The sequence below is a fragment of the Puma concolor genome, chromosome B4, assembly GCF_028749965.1.
Source record: "Puma concolor isolate L17-30 chromosome B4, mPumCon1.1.hap2, whole genome shotgun sequence".
Classification (NCBI taxonomy): domain Eukaryota; kingdom Metazoa; phylum Chordata; class Mammalia; order Carnivora; family Felidae; genus Puma; species Puma concolor.
Genome location: NC_141673.1, coordinates 112,677,635 through 112,703,493, shown reverse-complemented (window position 1 = coordinate 112,703,493; position 25,859 = coordinate 112,677,635). Strand labels below are relative to the sequence as shown.

The 25,859-nt window shown below is 38.9% G+C and overlaps 1 long non-coding RNA gene across 1 annotated transcript; it reads left to right on the top strand.

Moving 5' to 3' along the window:
- Positions 1–56: 56 nt before the first annotated feature.
- On the top strand, positions 57–23,686 carry LOC147579421 (uncharacterized). The gene is made up of 2 exons (XR_015253169.1): positions 57–124; positions 23,303–23,686. It is a non-coding gene; the product is annotated as an uncharacterized LOC147579421 (long non-coding RNA).
- Positions 23,687–25,859: the final 2,173 nt, after the last annotated feature.

The window sequence follows — 25,859 nt, the reverse complement described above, 5'->3', positions numbered from 1 at the left end:
TTAGGGGACTGTCAAAGAATATACTTTTATGATGTTACAGGATCCTATTGGGCCTGGCTACCTCTTAGGTAAAAGGGTTCCAGAACTGAAAATGCATTCAGGTGTGGGGACTGAGCAACAAATGGTGAGTTTTATTGCAGTAATTGCTCTCACGCTTTTACTTTTCCATTCTTTTTTCTTCTTTGGAAATTATAGATAGTAAGCAGTGCCTTGGTTGACTGCTGTCTAAGGCAATGGTCAGCAAAATATAGCCAAATTTACCTCTGGCCTACCACCTGTTTTTGTAAATAAAGTTTTATTGGAACATAGTCATGTTTAGGCTTTTTATTTTTGCCCCTACCATCTGCCAGGGAAGCTCAGGCATTTCTACTTTGCTAAGATTTGACCACCATTTCTTCCAGGCTTTTATTTTTTAAATTTTTTTTTTCAACGTTTTTATTTTTGGGACAGAGAGAGACAGAGCATGAACGGGGGAGGGGCAGAGAGAGAGGGAGACACAGAATCGGAAACAGGCTCCAGGCTCTGAGCCATCAGCCCAGAGCCTGACGCGGGGCTCGAACTCACAGACCGCGAGATCGTGACCTGGCTGAAGTCGGACGCTTAACCGACTGCGCCACCCAGGCGCCCCTCTTCCAGGCTTTTAAAAGCCACCTCAGAAATGACTTTGTTCCATCCACTGAGTCTTTCTTATTAGGATGATAAATCCCACATCCTGAGAAAATGTCCCGAGATCAATGAATAATTGCTTATCCATCTTTACATTCTATCCTCCTCGATCAAATATCCTCAGAATATAATCCCAGGAGAACTTTCCTTGCTCTTGACAGTACTGGGTGATAGTTGTCTTCATTCTTTAGGTGTATAGTCTCTTTCTTGCCCTATCAGTCTCTACCCTCACCACAGCAGCATTATTCTGGTATTTAACCCTAATTATTCATCTGGCAGTAAGAAAGAAGATGGGGACAGCTCCTAAGGTGGGGGGCACATATGCCTTGTGGGGAGGAGGATTCTGCAGCATCTTCCAGCCTGGCTTAAGTGTCAGCCCTTATTGGGGAAAGGTAGACTCCCGGTGCATGGTACATGCCCAGAGGGTGGGGCTGTGGGTGTTGTAAAGTCAACATCATCAGGGACATCCATCCAGGTTTCTCTGTGTTAAAGAAGTACTTTAATGTCTTGGAGCTCTACCATTCTCAAAATTAAGTCTTAGCTTTGTCTTTTGGTTATGCCTGCCCTTCAGCTATAGGTAATAAGGACCTCTTTATATACTACCACCATTACCACTGGAAGCTCTATGGTTCTCACACTTGGCTATTAAGTGCATGTTAACAGCTCTCAGTCTCTCATTAATCTTTTCAGGAAGTCCATACACCTAGTGTCAACCAACCAATCGGGCTGTCTTTGTAGGCACTGTCCTCCTACTTCCAAATGCTATATCGTTATACCTAACACAGCATTTGCCTCCATAGGGACATTTTCCAGGGTCACCATCAGGGAAATATTTAGCAACTGATCTGCATCTTATGCTAGGGAGCAGACATGTGTGCTCTATGCCAAAGAGTAGCTGAGCTAATTCTCTGCCTTCATCTTGCTGTCTGTTTTCTCAGACCACTCTTGGTACCACTTGTGTTAATCCAGACCTTCTGAGAAACAGACATTAAAATAGGGTTAAAAATGCAAGGGTTTTATTGAGGAAGAAGCCTGTGAGAAAAGGATTGGGGAGAGAGCTAGAAAAGCCTGGGAAATATGTCGAACTCCGAGGCAAGAGTGAAACCAAGTGAAGGAGAGAGAGAAAAGGTTGAGTGGATTGCCCTTAGAGTTGTGCAGTCTAAGCAAGCTCAACAAAGATGACAAGGATTCCTTGACTTTAAAATGGCCAAAAGAGGAGTTTCACATCTCCCAGAAATGAGTCTTCTTCGGTATGTCCCCCACTCTCAGTCCTTGATTAGGGAGTTGCCTGTGGGAGGCATCCTCTGGCCCAAATGAAACAATGGATTTCAAAGGACAGCATCTGGGGCCCTGGGTCAATTATTCTCCCTGTAATAGGAGGTCCATGAGGCACATTTTCCCATTTGCCATATAGATTTAATATAATTTCAATTAAAATCCTATTGGTATTTTTTGATGAGGTGATTCTAAAATGTACATGGACTTAGAATGGACTTAGAATACCTAAACAATTTGGGGGGAAGAACAAAGCTGGAGGAAGCACATAACCTAATTTCAAGACTTACTGTAAAGCTACAGCAACCATATGTACATATAAATCAATGAAACAGTATACAGTCCAAAAGTAAATGCATGCCTATATGGCATATTTTTTAAAGGTGAAAAGATAAAGTGGAAAGGATATTCCTTTTAATAAATGATGCTGGAACACTTGGATATTGATATGCAAAAAATAAACTTGGACTCCTACATCAAACCACAGATCAAAAGTAACTCAAAATAGACCATGGATCTAAATGTAAAATCAAAAAATATAAAATTATTAGAAAAGAATCTGAGACAATATATATAACTTGGGTTAGGCAAAGATTTCTGAGCACATAAAAATCAGAAGATATAAAATAAAAATTTAATAAATAAGACTTCATCAAAACTAAAGACTTTTTACTTTTGAGAATACATTACTAAGAAAATGAAAAGGCAAGAAATATATTGGGGAAAATATATCTGGAATATATTTAGAACATATAAAGAGCTCTTACAATTCAATAATTAGGCAGGGGTGCCCATGTGGCTCAGTTGGTTCAGTGTCTGACTCTTGGTTTCAGCTTAGGTCATGATCTCACAGTTTTGTGAATTCAAGCCCTGCATTAGGCTCTGTGCCAACAGTGAGGAGCCTGCTTGAGATTCTCCCTCTTTGTCTACTCCTCCCATGCTCACCCTATCTCTGTCTCTCTCAAAATAAATAAATAAATGAAAATAATAAGAAGGCATAAGTCCAATTTTAAAAGGGGGGAGGGCGCAAAAGTTTCAACTGGACACTTCATAAAAAAGACATATAGATGACAAATAACATGAAAATATGCTTAATATCATAAAACCATTGAAAAATACAAAATAAAACCACAATAATATATTAATACATATGCACTAGAATGCCTGAAATGAAAAAGACTCACAATACCATGTGTTACCAAGAGAACAAAACCACTGGAGTGCTCATGTATTGCTGGTAAAATGCAATCATTTTTTAATACAGTTGAACATGCACTTAACATAGGCACTTAATAAGTTGGTAGTTTCTTAATACAGTTAAACATTCACTTAACATATGACCCAATAATCCCACTCATATATTTGATAAGATAATGGAAAATATATGTTCACACAAAGATGTAAATTGTGTTGGTAGCAGCTTCATTTGTAATGGCCACAAACTGGAATCAATTTATATTTTAGCATATTTGTATATACACATAATGGAAATACTACTTAGCAATAGAAAGGAATGAACTGCTGATATACTCAACAACACAGACAAATCTCAAAAAGATTATGCCAAGTAAAAGAGTCCAGATACAAAAGACTGTATGATTCTTTTTATACAAAATTCTAGAAAGAGCAAAATGATAGTAGCTGACCAGTGTTTTCAAAGAGTGGGGTTGGGGAATAGAGATTGCTTGAAAAAGAGAACTAGGGAACTTTTAATGTTCTATATGCCATCAGGGTGATCGTTACACAGCTCTGCACATTTGTCAAAACTCACTGAATTTTATACTTAAAACTGGCCAGTTTTGTGTATATAAATAATACCTCAATAAGGTTGATTTTAAAAAGTAGAAGAAAAGAAAATAATGACAGGAATATAAAATGGAACCTGGAATAAGATAAGAAAAATTGACTTACTTAATGGACCATAAATTTGGTTTTAAGGCTCCTAACTGCTACCTTGAAGATGGAAATTCATTCATTTACAAAATTTATTGGTCTTGTTTCCGAGACCAAATAGGAATTTTCCTCTTTACATAAAGTGGACACCATTTGGAATAAGAACAAATTACTGTAGTAAACTCAACAAAGAGTCTGAATTGAACTGTCTTTCATATAGACCCATTATACAGGCAATCCAGTAAAGCAATTTGGGGGAACAGTCATTAAAATTCTGTGTTAATAAACAGTTCTTTACTGAGCTGTCTTAATGCATGGTAAGATTTTAGAATATTTAAGTATATGAGGTACTGTGTGACTTCTAATTATTTTTCCTAAATATGATGGTTTTTTTTCAATAAGATTTTTAAAACATTGGCAATGAGCTCAAGGTTCCATTTCTTGGCATCAGCAGTGATTCAGGCTACTCAATGCTGCCAGTGACCACAGCCTCCCCCAATACTTGAACAGGTCATTGAGCCAGAAGTAGATGTAACCTCTTTGTGGAAGCCAACAGCTCTAAAAGAGAAGAGTCTGCTATTTTTATACCTTAAGCAATATTCTTTTGCATTTCACATGAGAAATATACAGGAGTTAGTGGCTTTTAGCTGTTACCTTCTCTGCAGAGACTGACAAGATTGAGTCAATTGTTTTTATGAGGTTCAAATATATCAAAAAATAAAGATATGCCAGAACAAGTCTGTAAATACTGTGATTAATTTAAGTGTTAATAACCAATAACTTATGAATTAGTAGTAGTTTGCAAATCTTGTCCATGTATCTGTGTGACTGTATGTTTACTTTTGTTTGGAGATAATGTCAGAAATTTACATTGAAGCGCTTTTTGAACAGGATATCCTAGACAAATGTCCCTCTTGCAGCCATCCACTCCACCCCACATAGCTTCTGTCCTTCGAGGATAAGATATTTAATTACAGCCAGCAAAATCCTGAGAAAAGAGAATGAATAATTTTCTCTTAATGCCAAGAACTCTTCTAAATGCTTTACGTGTATTAACCCATTCTTTTTTCATAAGTGTTGTGAAAATGAGATTATAATTATGAGATAAATACCATTGAGATGAGAAAATTAAGGTACAGAGTAGTTAGTAACTTGTCAAAGATCACTGCTACTAAATGGGAGAAGGAGCTCTGAAGTCCACATTCTTAACCATTGCATTACAGGTTGAATCAATGTAAAGTGACCAGTTGTCAATCATTTGTGATCTACAAAGTGAGCAATTTCATATGGTTCAACTTAGTATAATGCTAAGATTGACTCAAGCCACGTTCATGTGAGCACACATATATGGGACACATTTGTTTCAATTGCCACTCAAGAATACGCATCGACCTTTTATCTGAATTTGGCAAATACAGTATTTATAGCAGAGTGCTTTTTGCTCCAGGACAAAGATATTTTAAAATTCATATCTCCTTTGTGAAGAGGTAGGAGGCAGAATAAAGCTGGTGAGGGCTTAACAGAAAGAAAAACTTTCTAATGACTAGAGCTGTCAAAGATGGGCTGATGGCCACTATAGCCAGTGGTGGGAGCTTCTTCCCTGAGAGGCACACTCAGAGGTGGAGCATACTATCAGCCACAATGTTTTCTTTCTTGTTTGCTTTTTGTTCCGGTTCAGCCAGGGCAGGAGGTGAGCATCTAACCCTGCTCGTGCAGGATGTGGCAAGCTTGTCTGCTGGCCACGGCACTGTGGATGCTCTAATTTTTATCCCAGAGGTCAACACTTAGAAATCAAAGCCAAGGAGACTCTACTGAAAAACAGGGAGGTTCTTTTTGCTCCAGTTGAAAATTTTTGTAATTTATAAAAGAGTTGGAGAGAAATAATGCTTAAAAAAAATCCTTAAATTGCATAACATAGTCTTATAAAGACAAGTTCCTTTCTTTCCGGCAACAGCTCATTAACCACCTCTGATTCCTTTCTTCTGGACAAAGACCATGGAGTTCTTTAGATGCTCAGCATTGGGATTTAGTAGAACTGAAATTGCTGTCAATTGACACCCCTCTAGAAGGGTAATATGATCATGACCACTCCCTTGATCTGCATTTTATTGATTCACAGTGCTTACCTGTGTTCACCTTGATAAAAGGGACAAACCCAGACCTGCTCTCAGCAGTCAAGCCAAACCTGAATAGCCCTGACCTTAGATGGAAGTCAAAGTTACAGCTCAGATTCCACCAACAGGTTCAAATTGGCTCATCCTGACTAATAGGATGAACAATGCCTGGAAAAACAAAATCAAACTGTCCTTGAGGCTGCACAGAAAAACATGGAGCACTTCTGCATGGTAGAAATTTTTTCTTCCACACCATGTCTCAGTTTCCCTGAGTGAGGCGAGGATAGCAAGTGTCCCATTCGCTGTGAAATTTGGTTTTACTGGTTACAACTTGTAATGATCATTCGGCTCAGTGGATCAGATCTTACTTTTCCAAAAGCCATTTTATGTGGGCACTAATGTGTTTGTCCCTCGCTTATCCTGATCAGTGGGGCATTCAGTTATAAGAATCAGGTTGAAAATAATGTCTTTGATTTTCCTTTGCTGTTTCGAAAGGGAGGAGAGATTGTCTGAAGTCCTCTGAGTGCTCCCTGATGGTGTGGGGGACCCTGGGACAGCTGGGGTGGAGAGGTCCTAGTTTCAACCACTAATCACTTGATTGGCCAGGTAGGATGCTCTGCATGCCCAGACCTTTGAAAATGTGTCTCAGCCATGAGCCACGTGGCCTACCCCTCCAGAATGTCATCCTGTTTGGGGGTTGCTCTTGGATCTCTGGAGCCAGGATAAGGGTTAGATGCCCATCACTGCCTGTCCAGTTTAGTCCTATCAGAGGCTGATACACTTATCACTTTCTGCCCATTACCCTTTCTCTGTGCTTATAGATCCTGAACAGAAGTAGCAGACAAGAGACCCCCACCCAACAGAAGCAATTAAGAGCAGGACAGCAGGACCTGTCCATCCTGGGCTCCTCCCTGGGCCCCTCTGCATGGCTCCATGCTGGCTGTGTTCTCACCTCCTAAGCGCTGGGAAAAGGCTGCTCTTCTTAACTGCCAGGGCCCAGGACCCAGGGCCCATGCAATGTGTCTCCATTCCCCTGTATCACCTTGCTCCTCCACCCCCAGTGTTTGCAATAATAATTTCTGGTTCCCTGGATTGGCTCTACTTTGCAATATATTATTCACTCTCTTCTTCAAATTCTCCCTTAATATAGTCCATGCTCAAGGCTGCTGTCAAGTCTTTATCAGAGTATAATTTTCAGGTGTTAAGAGAAAAAAAAGACCTATGGAAAATTCCTTTCCCTGCTCCCAGTCAGGTCAAACAGAGTTCTTGATAAGGGAAAACAGGAAATATTAAACTGATGCCAGCCATCATCTTAAAATAAAGGCCAAGAGTAATAATTCCTTTGTGTTGGTGCATGTATATATTTTTGTCATCAAAAGAAACTGTCAAGCCCTAAACACCCTGCCTTTGTATGTATACAACTGGCCTGGCCTGGAGGCTGGATCAGAGATTACATTCCGTAAGATCACACCAATACTTCAATAACTACATCTTTTCACATCCAGATCACATTAGAAACCCATTTGCTTTATTCAAAAGAAGTGTGAGATATTCAGTCCTGAGTCTTCAGTTATTATTGGCATTCGTACATGACTGGGCATAGGAACTTAAGTCTCTGCTCTTGTCATCACACATTTATGCACATTTTGAACTGTGATTTTTACTTTTTAACCTGAGGCTCTTCAACTTTCCTAAAGGGAGAAATCCAGATGATAACACCAGACCTTATGCTATCATATTAGCTATATAAAGGAAACAATAGGGAGTGAGAATAAATGAAATAACCAAAGCCAGGTGAGATAATTAAAACCATCTTAATCCTTTCACACTGAGAGAGGGATGTCAGCCCATTTCTTTTTCTTCTTCTTTTTTTAACAGTGTAAGCTTCAGCTCTTATTTCATTTCAAACAGCTCTCCCCATCAGTGCTTGTTTTACAGATGTGAATCCGTGGAATGAATTAAGTTTTGCTCAAGGCATTTAGTATAGTAATAATGTGCTTCTCAGAGGAAGGAAAAGAAAGGGGAAAAAATTAGCAAAGAGCATCCACCCTACATGCTAGATCTGTAATGAAATCTAAAGATGCTGAGAGAAAAGCACCCCTTAACCAAAGCAGATCTATTTATAATCACATTTAGACCGGAAAGGGGAGGAAGAATCACTGTCAAAAATCATTTGAAGTATAAAAGTGAAATGAAAGTCATTCTTTTTTTTTTTAATTAATTTGTTTATTTTGAGAGAGAGCGCACAAGTGGGAGAGGAACAGAGAAAGGAGGAGAGAATCCCAAGCAGGATCCACACTGTCAGCGCAGAGCCCAATGTGGGGCTCGAACTCACCAACTGTGAGATCATGACCTGAATCTAAATCGAGTCGGACTCAACCAACTGAACCACCCAGGCACCCCTGAAAGTCATCTTTTAATGGTTGTTCTGAGATGTGGAAAAGGAAGGGAAGGGTAAAGGACGTCATTAAGGGACGCTGATAAAGTTACCAAACGGGTGTGAGATCCCAGGTATGTGACACCATGGAAGACCCATCATGAAGAAGGAAAGCCACAGAGCTCAGAGAGCCCCAGGTGGATGATGGTGCATTTATCTTTAATGGCCCTGTAGTGTAAGGGAAGAGCAACCCAAATCAAAATACATCAGGTTGAGCCCTGGCTCCGCCTCATTTATTGAAAGAGAAGAGTTAGCCCTGCACCAGCTGTCGCAGAGGACTATGCCAGCCATGCAATGACACAAACAATCTGAGTCAGCTTTGCAGAGGCTGAAGATAGAGAGCATTAAGGTAGCCTGAAGTTGCGCTCAAGCAACTGTGATTTTTTTCATTAAGTTTGGGCAATCTTTCTTGGCACACTCTCTCAGAACAGAAAGTAGAAGATAGAAAATAGTGCTTTATTGGAGAGTAGCAGAAGGGTGGAGAGAAGAGATTTTTGTTGTTTTGGTTCTCAAACATTTCAGAGTACTTCGATAGATTTGTTTTTTGTTTTTTTTGTTTTTTTTTTAACGAAAAGTTCAAAGAGAGGAAGCTAGAGTCATTTTGCAAGATATCTGGCCACATTTATTCCTCTGTGTAAAATCTCACAGTGGCTTCCCCATACCTTCAGAAAAAATTGAAATTTCTTAAAAAGGTATCCATGGCACAAAGTAGATATCCTACTTCAGTTAAATGAGTAAGTGAAAAACTGATACCACTGACCACTAATACGTGGTAACAACATAATAAATATGAAAAATGAAAGACTATTGATAATACTGTAGTCTGCCCTGAGCCTAAGACAGTTTTCTTTGTTTAAATGGGAGATTAACATAGCTTACACAGATGCTAAGGACTCTCCAGAGCAAAAATGAGTATTTCTTTTTGATTAATTAACAGGATTTAAAGAGAATTTACAAGATGACACCTCATACTTAGTGCCTCCATCTTATTTCATACATAATCCCTCAAAAATTATCAGGTAGATGTATTATGGGTCTTTCCCTTGGTTTGAGAAACTACCTATATTACCCCTTTAAGTTCTTACGTTTCTATAAAAGCTGACCAATCAGAGTTCCAGCCCATTAGGAGACCAAAACTGATTTGATAAACTCACTTAATGGAGGTAATAATGGATGGTAATGCCTAAAGTAATGTGAAGAAATCCCAAAGAGGATCATCCTGGTGTGTATTAATCAGATCCCAGGAAACAAAAAGGAAAATTGCCACCTTGACAGCCAAGGATGAAGGAGGGTGCATGATTCTCTCTTTTAAATTGGAAAAGGGGAAGATTCAGGATGGTTAGTCCTCAGAAATAAAAAGAGAGCAAAAGAGAGGTAGGAACCATACAGACCATATGAGGACTCTGTGAAAACCCTGGATTGTCCCCTTATTTGTACTTTTGTGTCATTATTTCCCCAGTTTGTTTCTCCTGGTGGCTGGCTAACAACACCCAAAAAACTTAAATTTTAAGAAGTCTATGCTTCTATTCATAACATATGTCATATGCTTCTATTCATATCATAAGCATATTAAAACATAGATATTTGGAGGGAAAATCACAAGTTGGGAAGCGGTGGAAAGTGGTTCATCAAATAGCCCTGTCTCTCAAAATTTCACCTTCCTCTGGGAGTTGTATCTTTCTTCTATTATCACACACTCTGTAGCACAGCTTCACTCACAGAACCTTTCTTTTGGCTTCCCTTTATACAGCTGAAAAAAGCCTGGACTATACTAAAGGAGAGAAAAGGAAAATTAATATTTATAATATACTATTCAAGAAAACTAAAAACACCCCAACACACAAAATGTGTGAAATAGTCACCCAAAGAGACAACCTTCTAGAAAGATCTATCAGATTTGAGCAAAGAGTGGGGGAGATTATAGCTACCCAAAATGGGTATGTGTATTTACAAGACAACAAAAACCTTGAGAATACTGTCTTATTTCTGAAGGACTAGCTTCATTTCCTTATATCTAAAACAAGAGAATCGTTCTTCTGCTAATAACAAAAACAAAAACAATAACAATAACAACAAAACACATTAAAAAAACAAAACAGAGATTCATATACAATTAGATCTTAAAACCTATTCCCCCACATTAACCAGACATAGCAGATGGAGTTGCCTTTTGCACATTCCCCAAGAACTCCCTTTCTAATCAATGTTTGCTTTAACCTTTCTCAAATCTTTCCCCTTTATTTTTCCCTTCCAGCTTAGTTTCCATGTTCAGCTGAACTGGTTCCAAATGTATAGAGAGGGGCCACAGTGCTATCTGTGCCAGCCTTCCTCCAATCTGTACTGACCTTATTGCGGCTACCTGAAAGGTGTGTAATGGGAGGGCAGAATGAAGAGATCTCTGCCCTTCCTGGATGTATGTCCTCTTCACTTTGCCATGGTGCCTAAATGATGAATTTACTCTACTTTGGACTGATAAACTAAATGCCCTGGTAAAGTGCAGGTGGGTTCCTGCCAGGGAAGTGCTGTGGGCTTTTGTTACTAAATGCCAAAGCCGCATCTCAACCTAAGTCTACTTCCTGGACTATCTTTTTACCTTTTCAACAGTTTCCAGGTACTCATCATTTACTTTTATTCATTCATTCAGCACAGATATACTAAGGACTGTTTGCTTAGCATTCTGCCCTAAGGATGCATTGGTGAAAAAGACCGGCGCTTCTTGCCCTTTAGAGATAGGTAGACATTATGCAGCTGATTACACACAATTGTAATTACTATTCATTTACCCATTCAGTAATTATACATCAAGTACCTACTCTGTACTAAGCACAATGCTCATTGCTGGGAATGTAATAGGTGAAAAAGACATCACATTCTGTACCTTCATGAAATCTGTAGCCTGATCAAATATAACACAAGAGAATATAAAACTGAATGTGTGGTAAGAGATACAAAGGGTATACAGTTTTATGACAGAATATAATTTTATATATATATATATATAAAACTCTGTAATTGGAAAAATTGGCTTCATCTGGGACATTACAGAAAGGCTTCCATGAAGAAATGAGTGGGCTGAGAATCTGAAAGAGTCATGTCTAAGAGGGAAGGTGGTTCCAGTTAAAAGAGGTAGCTTTCGCAAATTCCCGTTAGAAAGGAATGTGGTAGGGGCACATAGGTGGCTCAGTCGGTTAAATGTCTGACTTCAGCTTAGGTCATGATCTCGGTTTGTGAGTTCAAGCCCATGTCAGGATCTGTGCTGACAGCTCAGAGCCTGGAGCCTGCTTCAGATTCTGTGTCTCCCTCTTGCTCTCTGCCCCTCCCCTACTTTCACTCTGTCTCTCTCTCTCTCAAAAATAAATAAACATTAAAAAATTTAAAAATTAAAAAATAAAAAGAAAGAAATGTGATAGAGAGGGAGCTGTGTGGTAGAGATGGAATGGAAGAGAATTGGATGCATAAACAGGTATTTAAGAAGTAAAATTCCAAAGAACTTGGTTGTTTAGATACAACCAACTTGGATACACAAATGAAAAAGATGACTCAAGTTCCTTATTATCACAACTGAGAAGGTGCTGGAGCCATTCACACAGATAACAAACACTGGAATAAGAGTGGTTTGAATGGAGACATAGGTGTTGAGCTTCAGACCTCACACTCTGGATTTGGCAGGTGAGGCTTTGGAGCATTCGAGGTCAACATAGTACTGAAAACATTGAATTTGAGGAGCCCATAGAGTCACCTATACCTGTAAGATGTTTCAGGTAGAAAGTCCAATACACAGGTAGGCAAAGCTATACCTAATCTGATTCTTGTCAGGAAGCCTCATAATCTTCTGAAAACGAGAGAGGATGGAAGGCCTGTGGGGGGCTGCTCTGAGTCCATATCAAGTTCCCATCTCCCATTCACCTCCCTGTCTTCCCCTGGAGGCTGTCATGAGATAATTTCCCATCACCTCCAGGGTTCCGTCAAGGTAGGAGTCTTCCTGTCTTGCCCCCCTCAGAATAGACCTCCAGAATACAAACCTACTTAGCTGTAGTCTAAATTTGGCTCCTCAGCAATGGAGTATCCCATTACTCATGGTGTTGGCATCAGCCCATTTTGTTTCAGTACTGGCCTGTGTGGTGTGTTGGACAAGGATTACAGGAAACTAGCACCTTTGGCTGCTCTCTCTTTCTGTAATAAACTGTCTCCTTCTAAAAGTAGCTCATTGTATCTTTACTGGTTCAATCAGTAAGGGTTTGGCTTTAGCATTGCCTTTTGACAAAACCAAGAAAAGACATGAGAGTGAATAGATTTGCAAGATATCAGTCGGTTGTTAGGATTTTAGTTTCTGATGTATGACTCAAACATAGAAAAGTGCACATAACTTAGAAGCATAGAGTGGTGATTTTTTACACATGTGTATGCCTGCACCCACTCTGTAGGTCACAACATAGAACATACCCAGCACCTGGCTGATCCAGATGTAACTGTGGTTCTTATCTCTGTCACCACAGATTAGCTATGCTTGGTTTTGAAACTTTATACAAATGGAATCCTACAGCATCGAATCTCTCGTGTCTATATTCTTTCAGTCTACATTATATCAGTGAGGTTTATCCATTTTGTGCCTAGTAGAAGTAATTTGTTATTTCTCATCTTTTATTGTATTCCACTGTATTAAATGTATCACATTTTTTTGGTCCATTCAACTGTGATGGATGTTTTATGTTTTGCTCCCAGCTTTTAGTGATTAAAAACATCATTGTTATAAAGATTCCAGTACATATCTTTTGGTGGGCACAAGTATTCATTGGATATACATCTAGGAGTGTAACTGGGTAACTAGCTTACTAGGTAAAAGGTTAGATGATAGGTAAATAGATGATCATGTTAGGTAGATAGATTAGATGATAGATAGATAGATAGATAGATAGATAGATAGATAGATAGATAGATATCCTTACTAGGGTCTGTCAAACAGTTTCTCCAAAGTAATTGCGTTAATTTACACTTTTACCAGCTAAACTTATGGGAGTGCCAGTTATTCCACATTCTTTTCAACACTTGAGATTGTCAGTCTTTTAATTTAAGCCATTCTGATAAGAGCATCATGGTATCTTATTTTGGTTTCAATTTGTATTTTCCTGATGAGTACTGATTTTAAACACCTTTTCATATATATATACATATATATATATATATATATATATATATATATATATATTTAATTTTTAATTTAATTTAATTTAATTTTTCTCAACTTTATTTATTTGAGAGAGACAAAAACAGGCTGAGTGGGGAAGGGGCAGAGAAAGTGGGAGACAGAATCCCAAGCAGGCTCTGTACTGTCAAAAGGGAGCCTGACATGGGACTTGAACTCATGAAACAGTGAGTTCATGACCTGAACCAAAACCAAAAGTCAGACGCTTAACCAGCTGAACCACCCAAGCACCCCTAATTTTTTTTTTTTTTTACTTTTAGAGAGAAAGAACATGTGAGTGGGGGAGAGGGGTGGGGGATGGGGGGTAGAGAGAGAGAGAGGAAGGAAGAGAGGGAATTTCAAGCAGACTCCACACTCAGCATGGAGCCCAACACAGGGCTGATCCCATGACCTTGTGATCATGACCTGAGCAGAAATCAAGAGTTGGATGCTCAACAGACTGAGCCACCCAGACATGACATATATATACATCTTTATATACGTATATAAATATACATATATAAACATACATATATACGTATATAAATATATATATATATAAATATATATATTTTAATTTGGGTATTCTCTTTTATGAAGTGCATGTTCAAAGTATTTTGCACATTTTCAATTTAGTTGCCAATCTTTATCCTATTATCAGTGGAAGTTACATACACATAACAGACACATGTCTTTTTTTGGATATCTTCTTCCACTCAGTCATTTTCTTCTTTACTTCTTAATGTAATCTTTTTCTGAATAGAGGTTTTTATTCTTAATAAAGTGCAACTCACCAACTTCCACTTATTAAATTGTTTTCTATTTATTTAAAAAAAAATTTTTTTTTTCGGGGCGCCTGGGTGGCTTGGTCGGTTAAGCGTCCGACTTCGGCTCAGGTCATGATCTCACGGTCTGTGAGTTCGAGCCCCGCGTCGGGCTCTGGGCTGACGGCTCAGAGCCTGGAGCCTGTTTCAGATTCTGTGTCTCCCTCTCTCTCTGCCCCTCCCCCGTTCATGCTCTGTCTCTCTCTGTCCCAAAAATAAATAAACGTTGAAAAAAAAAAAGATTTAAAAAAAAAAAAAAATTTTTTTTTCAACGTTTATTTATTTTTGGGACAGAGAGAGACAGAGCATGAACGGGGGAGGGGCAGAGAGAGAGGGAGACACAGAATCGGAAACAGGCTCCAGGCTCCGAGCCATCAGCCCAGAGCCCGACGCGGGGCTCGAACTCCCGGACCGCGAGATCGTGACCTGGCTGAAGTCGGACGCCCAACAGACTGCGCCACCCAGGCGCCCCTGTTCTCTATTTAAAAAACCATTGCCTACTTGAAAGTGGAGAAGTATTAGCTTATGTTTTCTTCCAGAAGATTCATGATTTAATCTTTTGTGTAATAAGTCTATAATCCACCTCTAATTTATTTATGTGTATGGTTTGGGTAGGAATCAGAGTTCATTTTTTCTCCTGTATGGATATCTAACTGACCTTCCTATTTAAAAATACCATTCTTTTCTTACAGAATTGTAGCTGCACAGTGGTCATAAATCTGATATGACCATCTAGAAATGGCTATTTCTGGCTCTTTCTTCTGTCCCACTGGTGTATGGATATATCCTTGTGCCATGTCATGTTTTCAATAAGCTTCGTAGACATTCAGCAAACTTGTTTGAGTAAAACTTCCAACTTTGTTCTCCTTCCTCAAGATTGTCGTGGTTGTTCCAAGTCCTTTGTATTTCCACATACAGTTTGGAATAGTCTTGACAATTACTAAAATGAAGAATTTCCTAGGAAACCATTGAATCTTTAGACCAATCTGGGGAGAAGTGATATCTTAAAAATATTGAGTCTACCAATTCATTAAGATGGTAAAGCTCTCAATTTTTAGGTATTCTTTAACTTTTCTTAGCAATATTTTGTAGTAAAAATTGAAAAATGTGGACGTGTCTTTCCCTCTCTCCCTTCCTTCCTCCCTTCCTTCTTTCCTTCCTTCCTTCCCTTCCTTCCTTCCTCCTTTATTCCTCCCTTCCTTCTTTTCTGTATATATTTATGTATTTATTTTTGCAATTTTATTGTTTGCTTTTAATGTCAAGGCTGTGCTGGCCTAATAAAAATGGTGAGAAGTATTCTTTTTCTATTCTCTGGCCATGTGTGTTTAAATTTAGTATTGTTTCTTCCTTTATTATTTGGAAACATTATTCAGCAAAACAAACTGGGCCTGGAGTTTTCTTTGTGTTTAGTTTTTAATTATAGATCTACTAGAGAACAATTTGGTTTTTAAATTTTCTACTTATGTCACTTTTTCAACGTTTTTTTAATTTTTATTTTTTTTTATTTATTTTTTTATTTTTTTATTTTTGGGACAGAGAGAGACAGAGCATGAACGGGGGAGGGGCAGAGAGAGAGGGAGACACAGAATCGGAAGCAGGCTCCAGGCTCTGAGCCATCAGCCCAGAGCCCGACGCGGGGCTCGAACTCACGGACCGCGAGATCGTGACCTGGCTGAAGTCGGACGCTTAACCGACTACGCCACCCAGGCGCCCCTGTCACTTTTGATAAGTTGTGTTTTTGTAGGAATTTGTGTATTTTATCTAATTTTAAAAATTAAAAATTATTTATAAAAGCCCCATATTATTTAAAAAAAATAGTGTTTATTTATTTTTTAGAGAGAGATAGTGTGCAAGCAGGGGAAGGGCAGAGAGAGAGGGAGAGAATTTGAAGCAGTCTCCAGGCTCTGAGCTGTCAGCACAGAGGGTCGACATGGGGCTTAAACTCACGAATGGGTAGATCATGACCTGAATTGAAGTTGGACACTTAACTGACTGAGCCACTCAGGTGCCACTAGCCCTATATTACTTTTTAACATCTGTAGAACCTATATTTTTGTCCTCCTTTTGAGTTCTAAATACAATTAATTTGTGTTTTTGTCCATGATTTTCAAAATCAATCTTCCTAGGGGTTTGTCAATTTTGTTAAACTTACAAAGAACTATTTAAAAAATAATTCTGCTGTCATTTGTGTTATTGTCTTCAGATATAATATACCCCTCTTTTTCCTAGTTGGTATAAAAACTTAGGTTTCCAAACTTTATTTCTAAATTGTGAATTCAGAACTAGAAAACTTTTTCTGACTCCTGCTTTAACTGCACCCACAAGTTCTCATATTTTTATTATCATCCAGCTGAAAATACTTTTTAATTCCACTATGAGGTCTTCATTGCACATGAATTATTTAGAAATGTGTTACTTAATTTTCAAACGTTTGGTGATTTTCCAATTAACTTTTTTGTTGTTTATTTTTAAGTCACTATTATGTAGTCCAAGACTTTTCTATACAATTTAAATTCTTTTGTGTTTTGAAGAAATTTCTTTGTGACCAACCACATGGTCCATTGTGGTCAGTGTTTCATGTATCATAAAAGAGAATGGTTTTGCTGTTGTTACGTGTAATCTTAATTTTTTTTCTGTCTTAATTAATCATGTTGGTCAAGGGACTCCTGGGCAGCTCCATCGGTTAACCTTCTGACTGAGGCTCAGGTCATGATCTCACAGCTCATGAGTTCAAGCTCTGCATTGGGCTCTGTACTGACAGCTTGGAGCCTGAAGCCTGCTTCAGATTCTGTGTCTCCATCTCTCTCTCTCTCTCTCTCTCTCTCTCTCTCTCTCTCTGTCCTTCCCCTGTTTGTGCTCTGTCTGTCTCTCTCTCTGTCTATCTCACAAAAATAAACATTAAAAAAAAACATGTTGGTCAAATCTTTCTATATCTTTATGATATTTTTGTCTATTGGATTCTATCAGTGAGAATCCACAGAGAGAAGAGTGTTAAAATATTCAATGGTGAGTGAGAAAGCATCTACTTCTTTTTAAAAATTCTGCCAATATTTGCTTTGTGTGCTTTGATCTTTGTTATTGGACAAAGTAGAATTGTTATATCTTACTCTTTAATTGAATTTTTAATCATCATCTCTAGTAAAATGTCTTATGCTTTATTTTTATATTGATATAGGTACATTAATTTTCTTTTGGTTAGTAACTATTTGTGCTTTTATTGATATAATTTTTTTCAACCTTTCTAATGCCCTTATATTTAAAGTGGTGTATTGTGAAGAGTTTATAGTTGCTTTTTTTATCCTGTCTGATAATCTTTACTTTTTTTTTATTTTTATTTAAAAAAAAAATTTTTTTTTTTAACATTTATTTATTTTTGAGACAGAGAGAGAGAGAGCATGAACAGGGGAGGGTCAGAGGAAGAGGGAGACATAGAATCTGAAACAGGCTCCAGGCTCTGAGCTGTCAGCACAGAGCCCGACGCGGGGCTCGAACCCACATACCGCGAGATCATGACCTGAGCCGAAGTCGGACGCCTAACCGACTGAGCCACCCAGGCATCCCTGATAATCTTTACTTTAATATAATTACTGACATAAGTGGATTTAAGTTTCTTATCTTGTTTATTTTGTGTGTGTGTGTGTTATGTCACTCTTGACTGATGCCAAGCATTCTGTTCCCTCCAATTTTTGAGGTGTTAAATGTCAATACTTACTATATACTTGACAGCAGTCACAATAATTGAAATGTCTATTATTCAATCAGGTATGTAAAGCAAGGAGAATCTTTGGGTAAGGGACAAGGCTATAGCAAAAGTGATCTTTGAAGACTGCCTGAGGAGAAGAGAGAGAGCACACATGGGATTTTTGAATAATGTTAGGGGAAGTCTAATTTTCAGGCAGCCTATTCCAGCCTGTTCAAATGGGCATGGCTAGGTGCTGTGCTTGCACCTTATTAAGATATGGCAGAAATGGATGCAAGTTGCATTACTTGGTCCCCTCCCCCACCCTGTTAAATTCAGGTGACCATGTAACAGTTTTCACATTTACTCAAACCAGTGTTCAATGCCTTGATTAAGTGATTTTATTTAATAGTCTAAGCGTGATTTTGAGAGTGACCCAATTATGTTTCCTTATAATTGGTACCTTCTGTTTTTTCTATTCTATTTATCACTCCTTTCTTTTATTCATTTAGATTAAATATATTTTAATGCTTTTTCCTTTATTAATTATTTAGTTTTATATTATTATAAACTTACATATGCAGCCTTAACTTATTAAAGTTCACCTTAAGTTAGTATTCTTTTTTTTTTTTTTAATTTTTTTTTTCAACGTTTATTTATTTTTGGGACAGAGAGAGACAGAGCATGAACGGGGGAGGGGCAGAGAGAGAGGGAGACACAGAATCGGAAACATGCCATCAGCCCAGAGCCTGACGCGGGGCTCGAACTCACGGACTGCGAGATCGTGACCTGGCTGAAGTCGGACACTTAACCGACTGCGCCACCCAGGCGCCCCTTAAGTTAGTATTCTTACTACTTCCCCAAAATTCAAGAACTTTATAGCAATGTATCTGTAATTTACTTCCCTATCATTTATGTAGTATAATTTACTTTTATATGTCATTAACCCAGAGATATTATTTGTAATTTTGCTATAAACCATTGATATTTTATATGTACCCCTATATTCACATTTTTAGTGCTCTTAATCTTTTTCCAGTTCTGTACTTCCATCTGGAATCATTTTTCTTTGACTAGAAGAACTTTAATATATTTTATAGTTCCAATTGTCTAGAGAAAAAAATTCTCATGTTTTTTTTTTTGTCTGAAAATGTCTTTGTATTTGTCTTGAATTTGATTTCTATTTCACTGCCATTTTCTCATAGAATTTTACTTTTAGTTTTTACTTAAGCACTTTAAAGGTGTCATTCCATTGTCTTCTGGCTTTCATGATTCCCATTGGAATGTCAGCCATAAATTTTATTGTCTCTCATTTGAATGTGATGTCTTTTTTCTCAGGCTACTCTAAAGATTTTTTCTTTGTTTTTGGTTTTTAGAAGTTTGACCTATGATGTGCCTAAGGGTGGTTTCTTTATATGTATTCTACTTAGGACCCATTAAGTTTTTTGAGTCTCCTGGTTTGTGTCTTCAATCATTTTGAAAACCTCAGCAATTATCACTTCAAATATTTCTTTCAATCTGCTCATTCTTTATCCCCTCCTGGAATTCTACCCACACTCATGAAAAAACTTTTTACTGAACCCTACATTTCTCTTATGCTTTCTCTATTTGCTCCATCCATTCTCCCTACCTCCACCCTACTGAACTCTGTGCTTCCCTTTACTTTTTATGGATTCATCTTTGAGTTCATTAATCTGGTCTTTGTTGTTTCTTGTCTTAATTTAAACCCATCCAAGAAGATCTTAAATTTGAATGCTGCATTTTATATTTCTAGGCCATCCATTTGATTCTTTTTTATGAATTACAATCTTCTGTTGAAATTCTTCTTTTTTAATAAAAAAATTTGTTAATGTTTATTCATTTTCAAAAGCAAGAGAGACAGAGCACGAGTGGGAGAGGGGCAAAGAGAAAGGGAGACAGAATTAGAAGCAGACTCCAGGCTCTGAGCTGTCAGCACAGAGCCCGACGCAGGGCTCGAACCCAGGAACTGCGAGATCATGACCTGAGCCAAAGACAGGCACTCAACTGACTGAGCCACCCATGTGTCCCCAGATGTCATCTTTAACCAGGAAGTATATCCTCTTGTTTTCCTGTTAGATAGATAAGGTAATGAGGTAATCACCTTGTCACAGTCATAGATTAAGCTCACACAGGGCTGCTTACTAGTCTTAGCATGACTAACTTCATCTTTTAACCAATATTCTTTTAGAGAAGGAGAGGTGAGTGGCCCTTCTGAGGTTTTTATTAAAAGCCTGGCAAATTTCTGCCTCTTCAGCCCTGGAATACTGCAAGGAATTCAATTCTTTACTTCAAAAGTTGTAGACTTAGCTCTTTTGTCTCTTCCTTCTCCAATACCCTAATTTCCCTCCAACTCTCCCTAACAACTCTGAAATCTAGTACACTGGTAAATATTTGAGGAGGAAATAACCCACTTCCCTCTAGCAGAAATTTCTCCCTTTGTTTTGATCATGAATATGCAGTTTGGGCAGGGATTGGTAGAGTTGCCTCATCTCTGCTTCATGGAACATCAAGTGAGGGTGCTCCAACTGGGTTTGGAAGGACCCAGTTCCATGATGGCCCACTCATATGTCTAACAAGTTTCTGCTGTCAACTGAGACTTACCTGGGGCTATTGACAGATTTCTCTGTTTCATGGATCTGTTTGGATATTCTCACAGCATGGCATCTGGATTCTAAGAGGCAGGAAATGGAGCTGCAAATTTCTTAATGCCTGGCTTAGAATTTATCATAACATCACTTCCATACCATTTTATTCATCAAAGCAGGCAGATAGCTTGCCCAGACTCAAAAGTAGGGGACAGCAATCCCAACTGTCAATTGTAGAAATGTCTAAGAAATTGTGACCATCTTTAGTTTATCATATTCATGCCTTCCTATAACTTGATACATATCTTGTGGTATTTGGATGTAAAAAGGTCACACTTTTGGATCTCCTAAGTTTCTAATATGGTATTTGTGAGAACCTCAGTAGGTTCTCTTTCCTTTATTAGAGTGCCTCTGAGTGAGTGATTTTAAATGTAACCCTCAGTGTCGAACCCAAGACTGACAATATTCCTAGAAATGAAATTACTAGGGATCATATTCACCTCTGAGTGACTTTACCTTGGCTATAATTCAAGTCCATCTTTGCTGCATCCATATCTCTTCAAAATTAAAGAAACAGAGATAATGATCAGAGTGAGAAACAATAGCCAGAGGGCTAGGAAGAAGACCAGAAGAGTGCAATGCACAGAAACTAAGGCTGAGTGTTGAATAGGTGAAAGTGGCCTACCATGTCACAGAGAGGATGGTAAGATAAAGAATGAAAGCTTGCACTGGATATAGAGACAGGAAGATGAGCTGCAAGAAGCGTTTTGATGCGAGGATGGGTATAGCAGCCTGAAGGTCATGGATTAAGGAGTGAATAGGTGATTGATTAAGTGAAAACAATGTGAGTGGACAACTCTTTCAATGGATCTTGTTGTGAAGATAAAGAGACAGATGATAGGAAGAAAAGGATGAGATTGAGTGACAGTTGAATTTTGAGTTAAATATAGGATAAGCTTGAATCTGTTCTAATGTTAGTAAAAAGATGCCAATAAAAAGTGGCTAAAGTATAGGGGTCAAAAGGGATAATTGATGAATAACAAAGTCTCCTGAGAAGCAATGAGAGATTTGATGCAGAGCAGAGGTAGAGAAATTAGCCCTAGGCTAGGATTAACATTATGGGAGTGATGAAGAAGTGGGTAAATTCTCTTCTTCTATTCAATCAAGAAGCAAAAAGTAAAAAGTATATGCCCATGCAGCTAAGTTTTAGGTAGGGTAGCAAAGAATGAAGGGAATTTCTGTAAAATGGATTCCATTTTATGAGCTTAGTTCCCTGTGAAAAGTATAAGAAGGTATTCCAGGGTAGAATATTTGAGGATAGATGAGGTTTGAAATAACCACTGTGGGGAATAAGACAGAGAGAGATAGAAAGATTACTGGGCAGCTTTAAGTCTAATTGAGGTCATAAATCATCATCACGAATCTGAGAGGTTTGTGATATAAGGAAACATAGAAGTTAAACCGTTAAGTTGATTTCAAGTTGGAGTTTTATGGGGCATTTGTAACGGAAGAACAATAGATCAAAGAAACTGAGAATTTTGGCAAGAGAGTCATTGAAACAATGGTCCAAAAAAATCTAGGTTTGAAGGATATAACATTGAGATAAAGTGGTTGAATGGAATAAATTAGAGCAATTATAGATGCTTGGGTGAGGTCAAAGATCCAGGGTAGTGAAAGTAAAGATTTAGGGCAGCCAGAGAGTAAGATGTAGGAAGTTAAGCTTTCAGAGGTGTTAGGGCTCTGAGTGATGGCAGAATGCATACAGCAATCACCTGAAGTGAAGGGGTGGTAAAAAGCTATTGATTCTAAAGGACTCAGAGCTTCAAGGTTTGGTTGCTAAAGTAGCTGTACAAATGAAATCATATAAAATGCTGACAGAATTAGAGTGTTGATGAAGACCTGGTGATGAAGTTTTGGGGGAACGGTGAGGTTTGTGAGGTCCAGAGCCAATGACCAAGAAAGAATTCTTAAAGACATCTTTGGTGCAAAAAGGTGATTTTATTAAAGCATGGGGACAGGACCCCTGGGCGGCACTGGGGTTGTGGGGGTGACTGTTTTATGGAGTCAGGGGACATAAAGTCAAGAGGGAGTTTCCAAAGAGACTTTCACATGCTAAAGATGACTTACTGGAAGCCTAGCTATTGTCAAGTTAAGGTTGTTTTTCCCTCTGACAAAGTATTAACATTAAGACAGTATGGGGGGGGGGGGCACTGGGTGGCTCAGTTATGCCTCAGACTTGGGCTCAGGTGGTGATCTCATGGTTTGTGAGTTCAAGTCCCGTACCAGGCTCTGTGCTGACAGCTCAGAGCCTGAAGCCTACTTCAGATTCTTTGTCTCCCTCTCGCTCTCTCTTTCTGCCCTCCCCCCCCCCCACTCACACTCTGTGTCTCCCTCTCTCTCTCAAAAATAAATAAACATTAAAAAAGGAAAAAAAAAGATAGTAGGGAGTTCCTGGACTTTAGGCTATGATGGGATTGCCTTTTTCTGGTAAACTGGTGGAGACTCTTATCAGTTTAACTTTTTTTTTTGTCCTTTCTTGTTTTGGGGTAGCCTGGAGTGTCCAAGGAATATCATACATGTCCCACCTGGGGAGGGAGGGTATACTAACTTGTGCTTTTCCCCTCAGCTTGCCTCCTACTCCCTCATCACTGGGACAAGATCCCCAAGTATATGATTGAGACCCTGTCTGGGGAGTGGATAACTTCAACTGCAGAAAGAACAGATGGAAACTGGCATAGATGAGGCATGCACTTACTTTCACGGAGCAGGAGAGAGGACCAGCACGGTGCTGGACATGGCATTGGGTCTCCAGAAGGATGAGGACTCCAACTTCCAAGACCATGGTCCATGGAATGAGGGCCAATGAACACCATCCTTTTAAGGGGGCCACAGGCAACAGGAATCCTTATGGATAAACCAGGTATTTTTGTCACAAAGAGAAGTTCTTCCTGATACTGCTGTCTGCTCTCTGCTATCATGGGGAATAGATGGGCATTTGCTGAGACAATAAGCTGTTTCCAGATATGTGCTTGTGACAGCTCACCTGACCAAGGGGAAGAATGACCACATCAATCCCTCTCCAAGCCCCTTCCCCCTTCAGAAGATTGCAAGGAGCTCCCCAGATCCTAGAGCCTGGAGATTGTTCATTCAGACAGGGCTACATTCAGGGGAGTGGTATCCTTGCCTGGACAACCAACAGCTTCTCCCATGTACTGTTCTCATTCTTTGCTAAAGCATCATGACATTAATTGTGATGGGCTAATGCAGAACAGACAAAGACTTCATACATAGATGGACATTCACATCATGAAAGACCATTGACTCACTGTCATTGTCAGTGTCAAAAATTAATTTTGATCCTGAAACAGAAAAATGAGGCAAATACTGAGTCACCCCATGTTCTGCTAATAGCTTCAATGGGGCAAACTGACCAGAACATGTTAGCAGTGGTTGTGACCAGTTCATACGCAGGTGATGTGGTTTCTGCAAAAACGGAGTGAACCTCTCTTGAAATTAACATGTGCATTTGAATGCCATGCATTTTATAGGTTTGTTTCTACTTTATTTGCATATTTTTTCTTTTCTTTTTTTGAAGCTATAAGTATATTAGTTACATAGTTAAGTAACACTATAATTCAATACTAGCATATCTACACATTATTCTATTTTGAAAAAGAGTGATACAAAGAAAGCCAAATGACACAGAAGTCTCAGCTGAAGTTCAATGACAGTGATTGTACTAGGCCAAGCTTTGCAGTTCCTCTACATTTGCTTACAAGGCTTGAAGATGAGATCATAGGTCTTTAGACTCTTTGCTCCAAAATGCCTGGGAAAGAAGAGCTCAGTTTTGCAAACATTGTCTGCGTTGCTTTAGCTTACTAAAGAAGTGGGTGGGGGAAGGAGGGAAGAGATACTTCCATTTATGTCTAGGGGTACCCTAGGGAACATGTGTATGGAATTACACTGTCTCTTACAAGCACTTTCAGTTTGCTATGCCTGCAATTCAAGGATTGCAGAATGCAAGATACCCTATACTATCAAGATGGCCTCAACTCAAAGTGCTTGGAAATGCCACTTGTAATCTTAAAACAAAACCCACCTTCCCTCTTCAAGAACAGTCAGCAGTTTAATTATGCTAAGTACTTTTCACCCCAGGAGGCTTAAGGTTGCTGTATTAAGCAACAGAACAGCATTCTTTTGAGGCTTAAGGCTATACATTTAGAAAGCTGATAAGTGTCTCACATCAGAAAGCCTCAAGTCTTTTAGGTAATTTCCAAGGATTGCATTTTACAAACTCACCTTCCAATTCAAGCCAAGAGATGCCAGAACACCCTAGCTTTTTATAAGTGATCCTTGGCCTTGCAAAGTTTTCCTAGATAAATATGGATGGAGGCTTTTAAAACCAACAAAGACAAACATTTGGTTGCACATGTAAATGCAATTATTCAAGCTGTAAATTAAATTCAATTACGGACAGAGAGTAGTATCTTAAGCCTTATGCTAATTATACTTGTGAGTTTCAACTCATTAAACTCGGATAATGCTCAGAAAGAAGGAATCTGGTGGCAGCAAGTCATGCATCCCGCCAGCCTGTCCCCTCTGTGGCTTTCATCACTGTAGTTGGGCATGTTGGCAAAACCAATTCACATCCAAAGAGTCTAAGAAAAAGTAGAGACATCCAGGGTGTGACAACGGACAGTGTAGCCAAGAATAGACAGCTAATGTGCACCCTACAAAGCTATTGAAAAAATGTTGCTTTGGGGGCACAAAAAAGCAGATGAGGGCTTCCAAGGAAAATGCTAGCACTGGGAGGTGATGAATCTTTCCTCACATCTGACCATCCCCGCCCCCAGGGCAAGAGTCCAAAGCCAGACAGATTCCATTCCTCCTCTCCTTGGAGGGGGCAATTCAACTCTTAGCTGGGCTCTCCTCAGGAAACAGCGCTGACTCAGCCACAGTGGGAAGTGTGTTCAGCCCTCCTGTTTGGTAACTGGGACCTTGTCACCCCTTCAACGTTTCTCCTCTTTTTTGCTGTTTACTCTCACCCCAACTTTGACCCCTTGGTGACCGAGATATCTGATAAGAGCATTCACAGGAAGAGGATGACAGTATGCTAACCCAGCCAGGAATGTTTGCATTTTTTAAAAGCCTCATGGGGAGCACAACTTCAGCACAGAGAACAA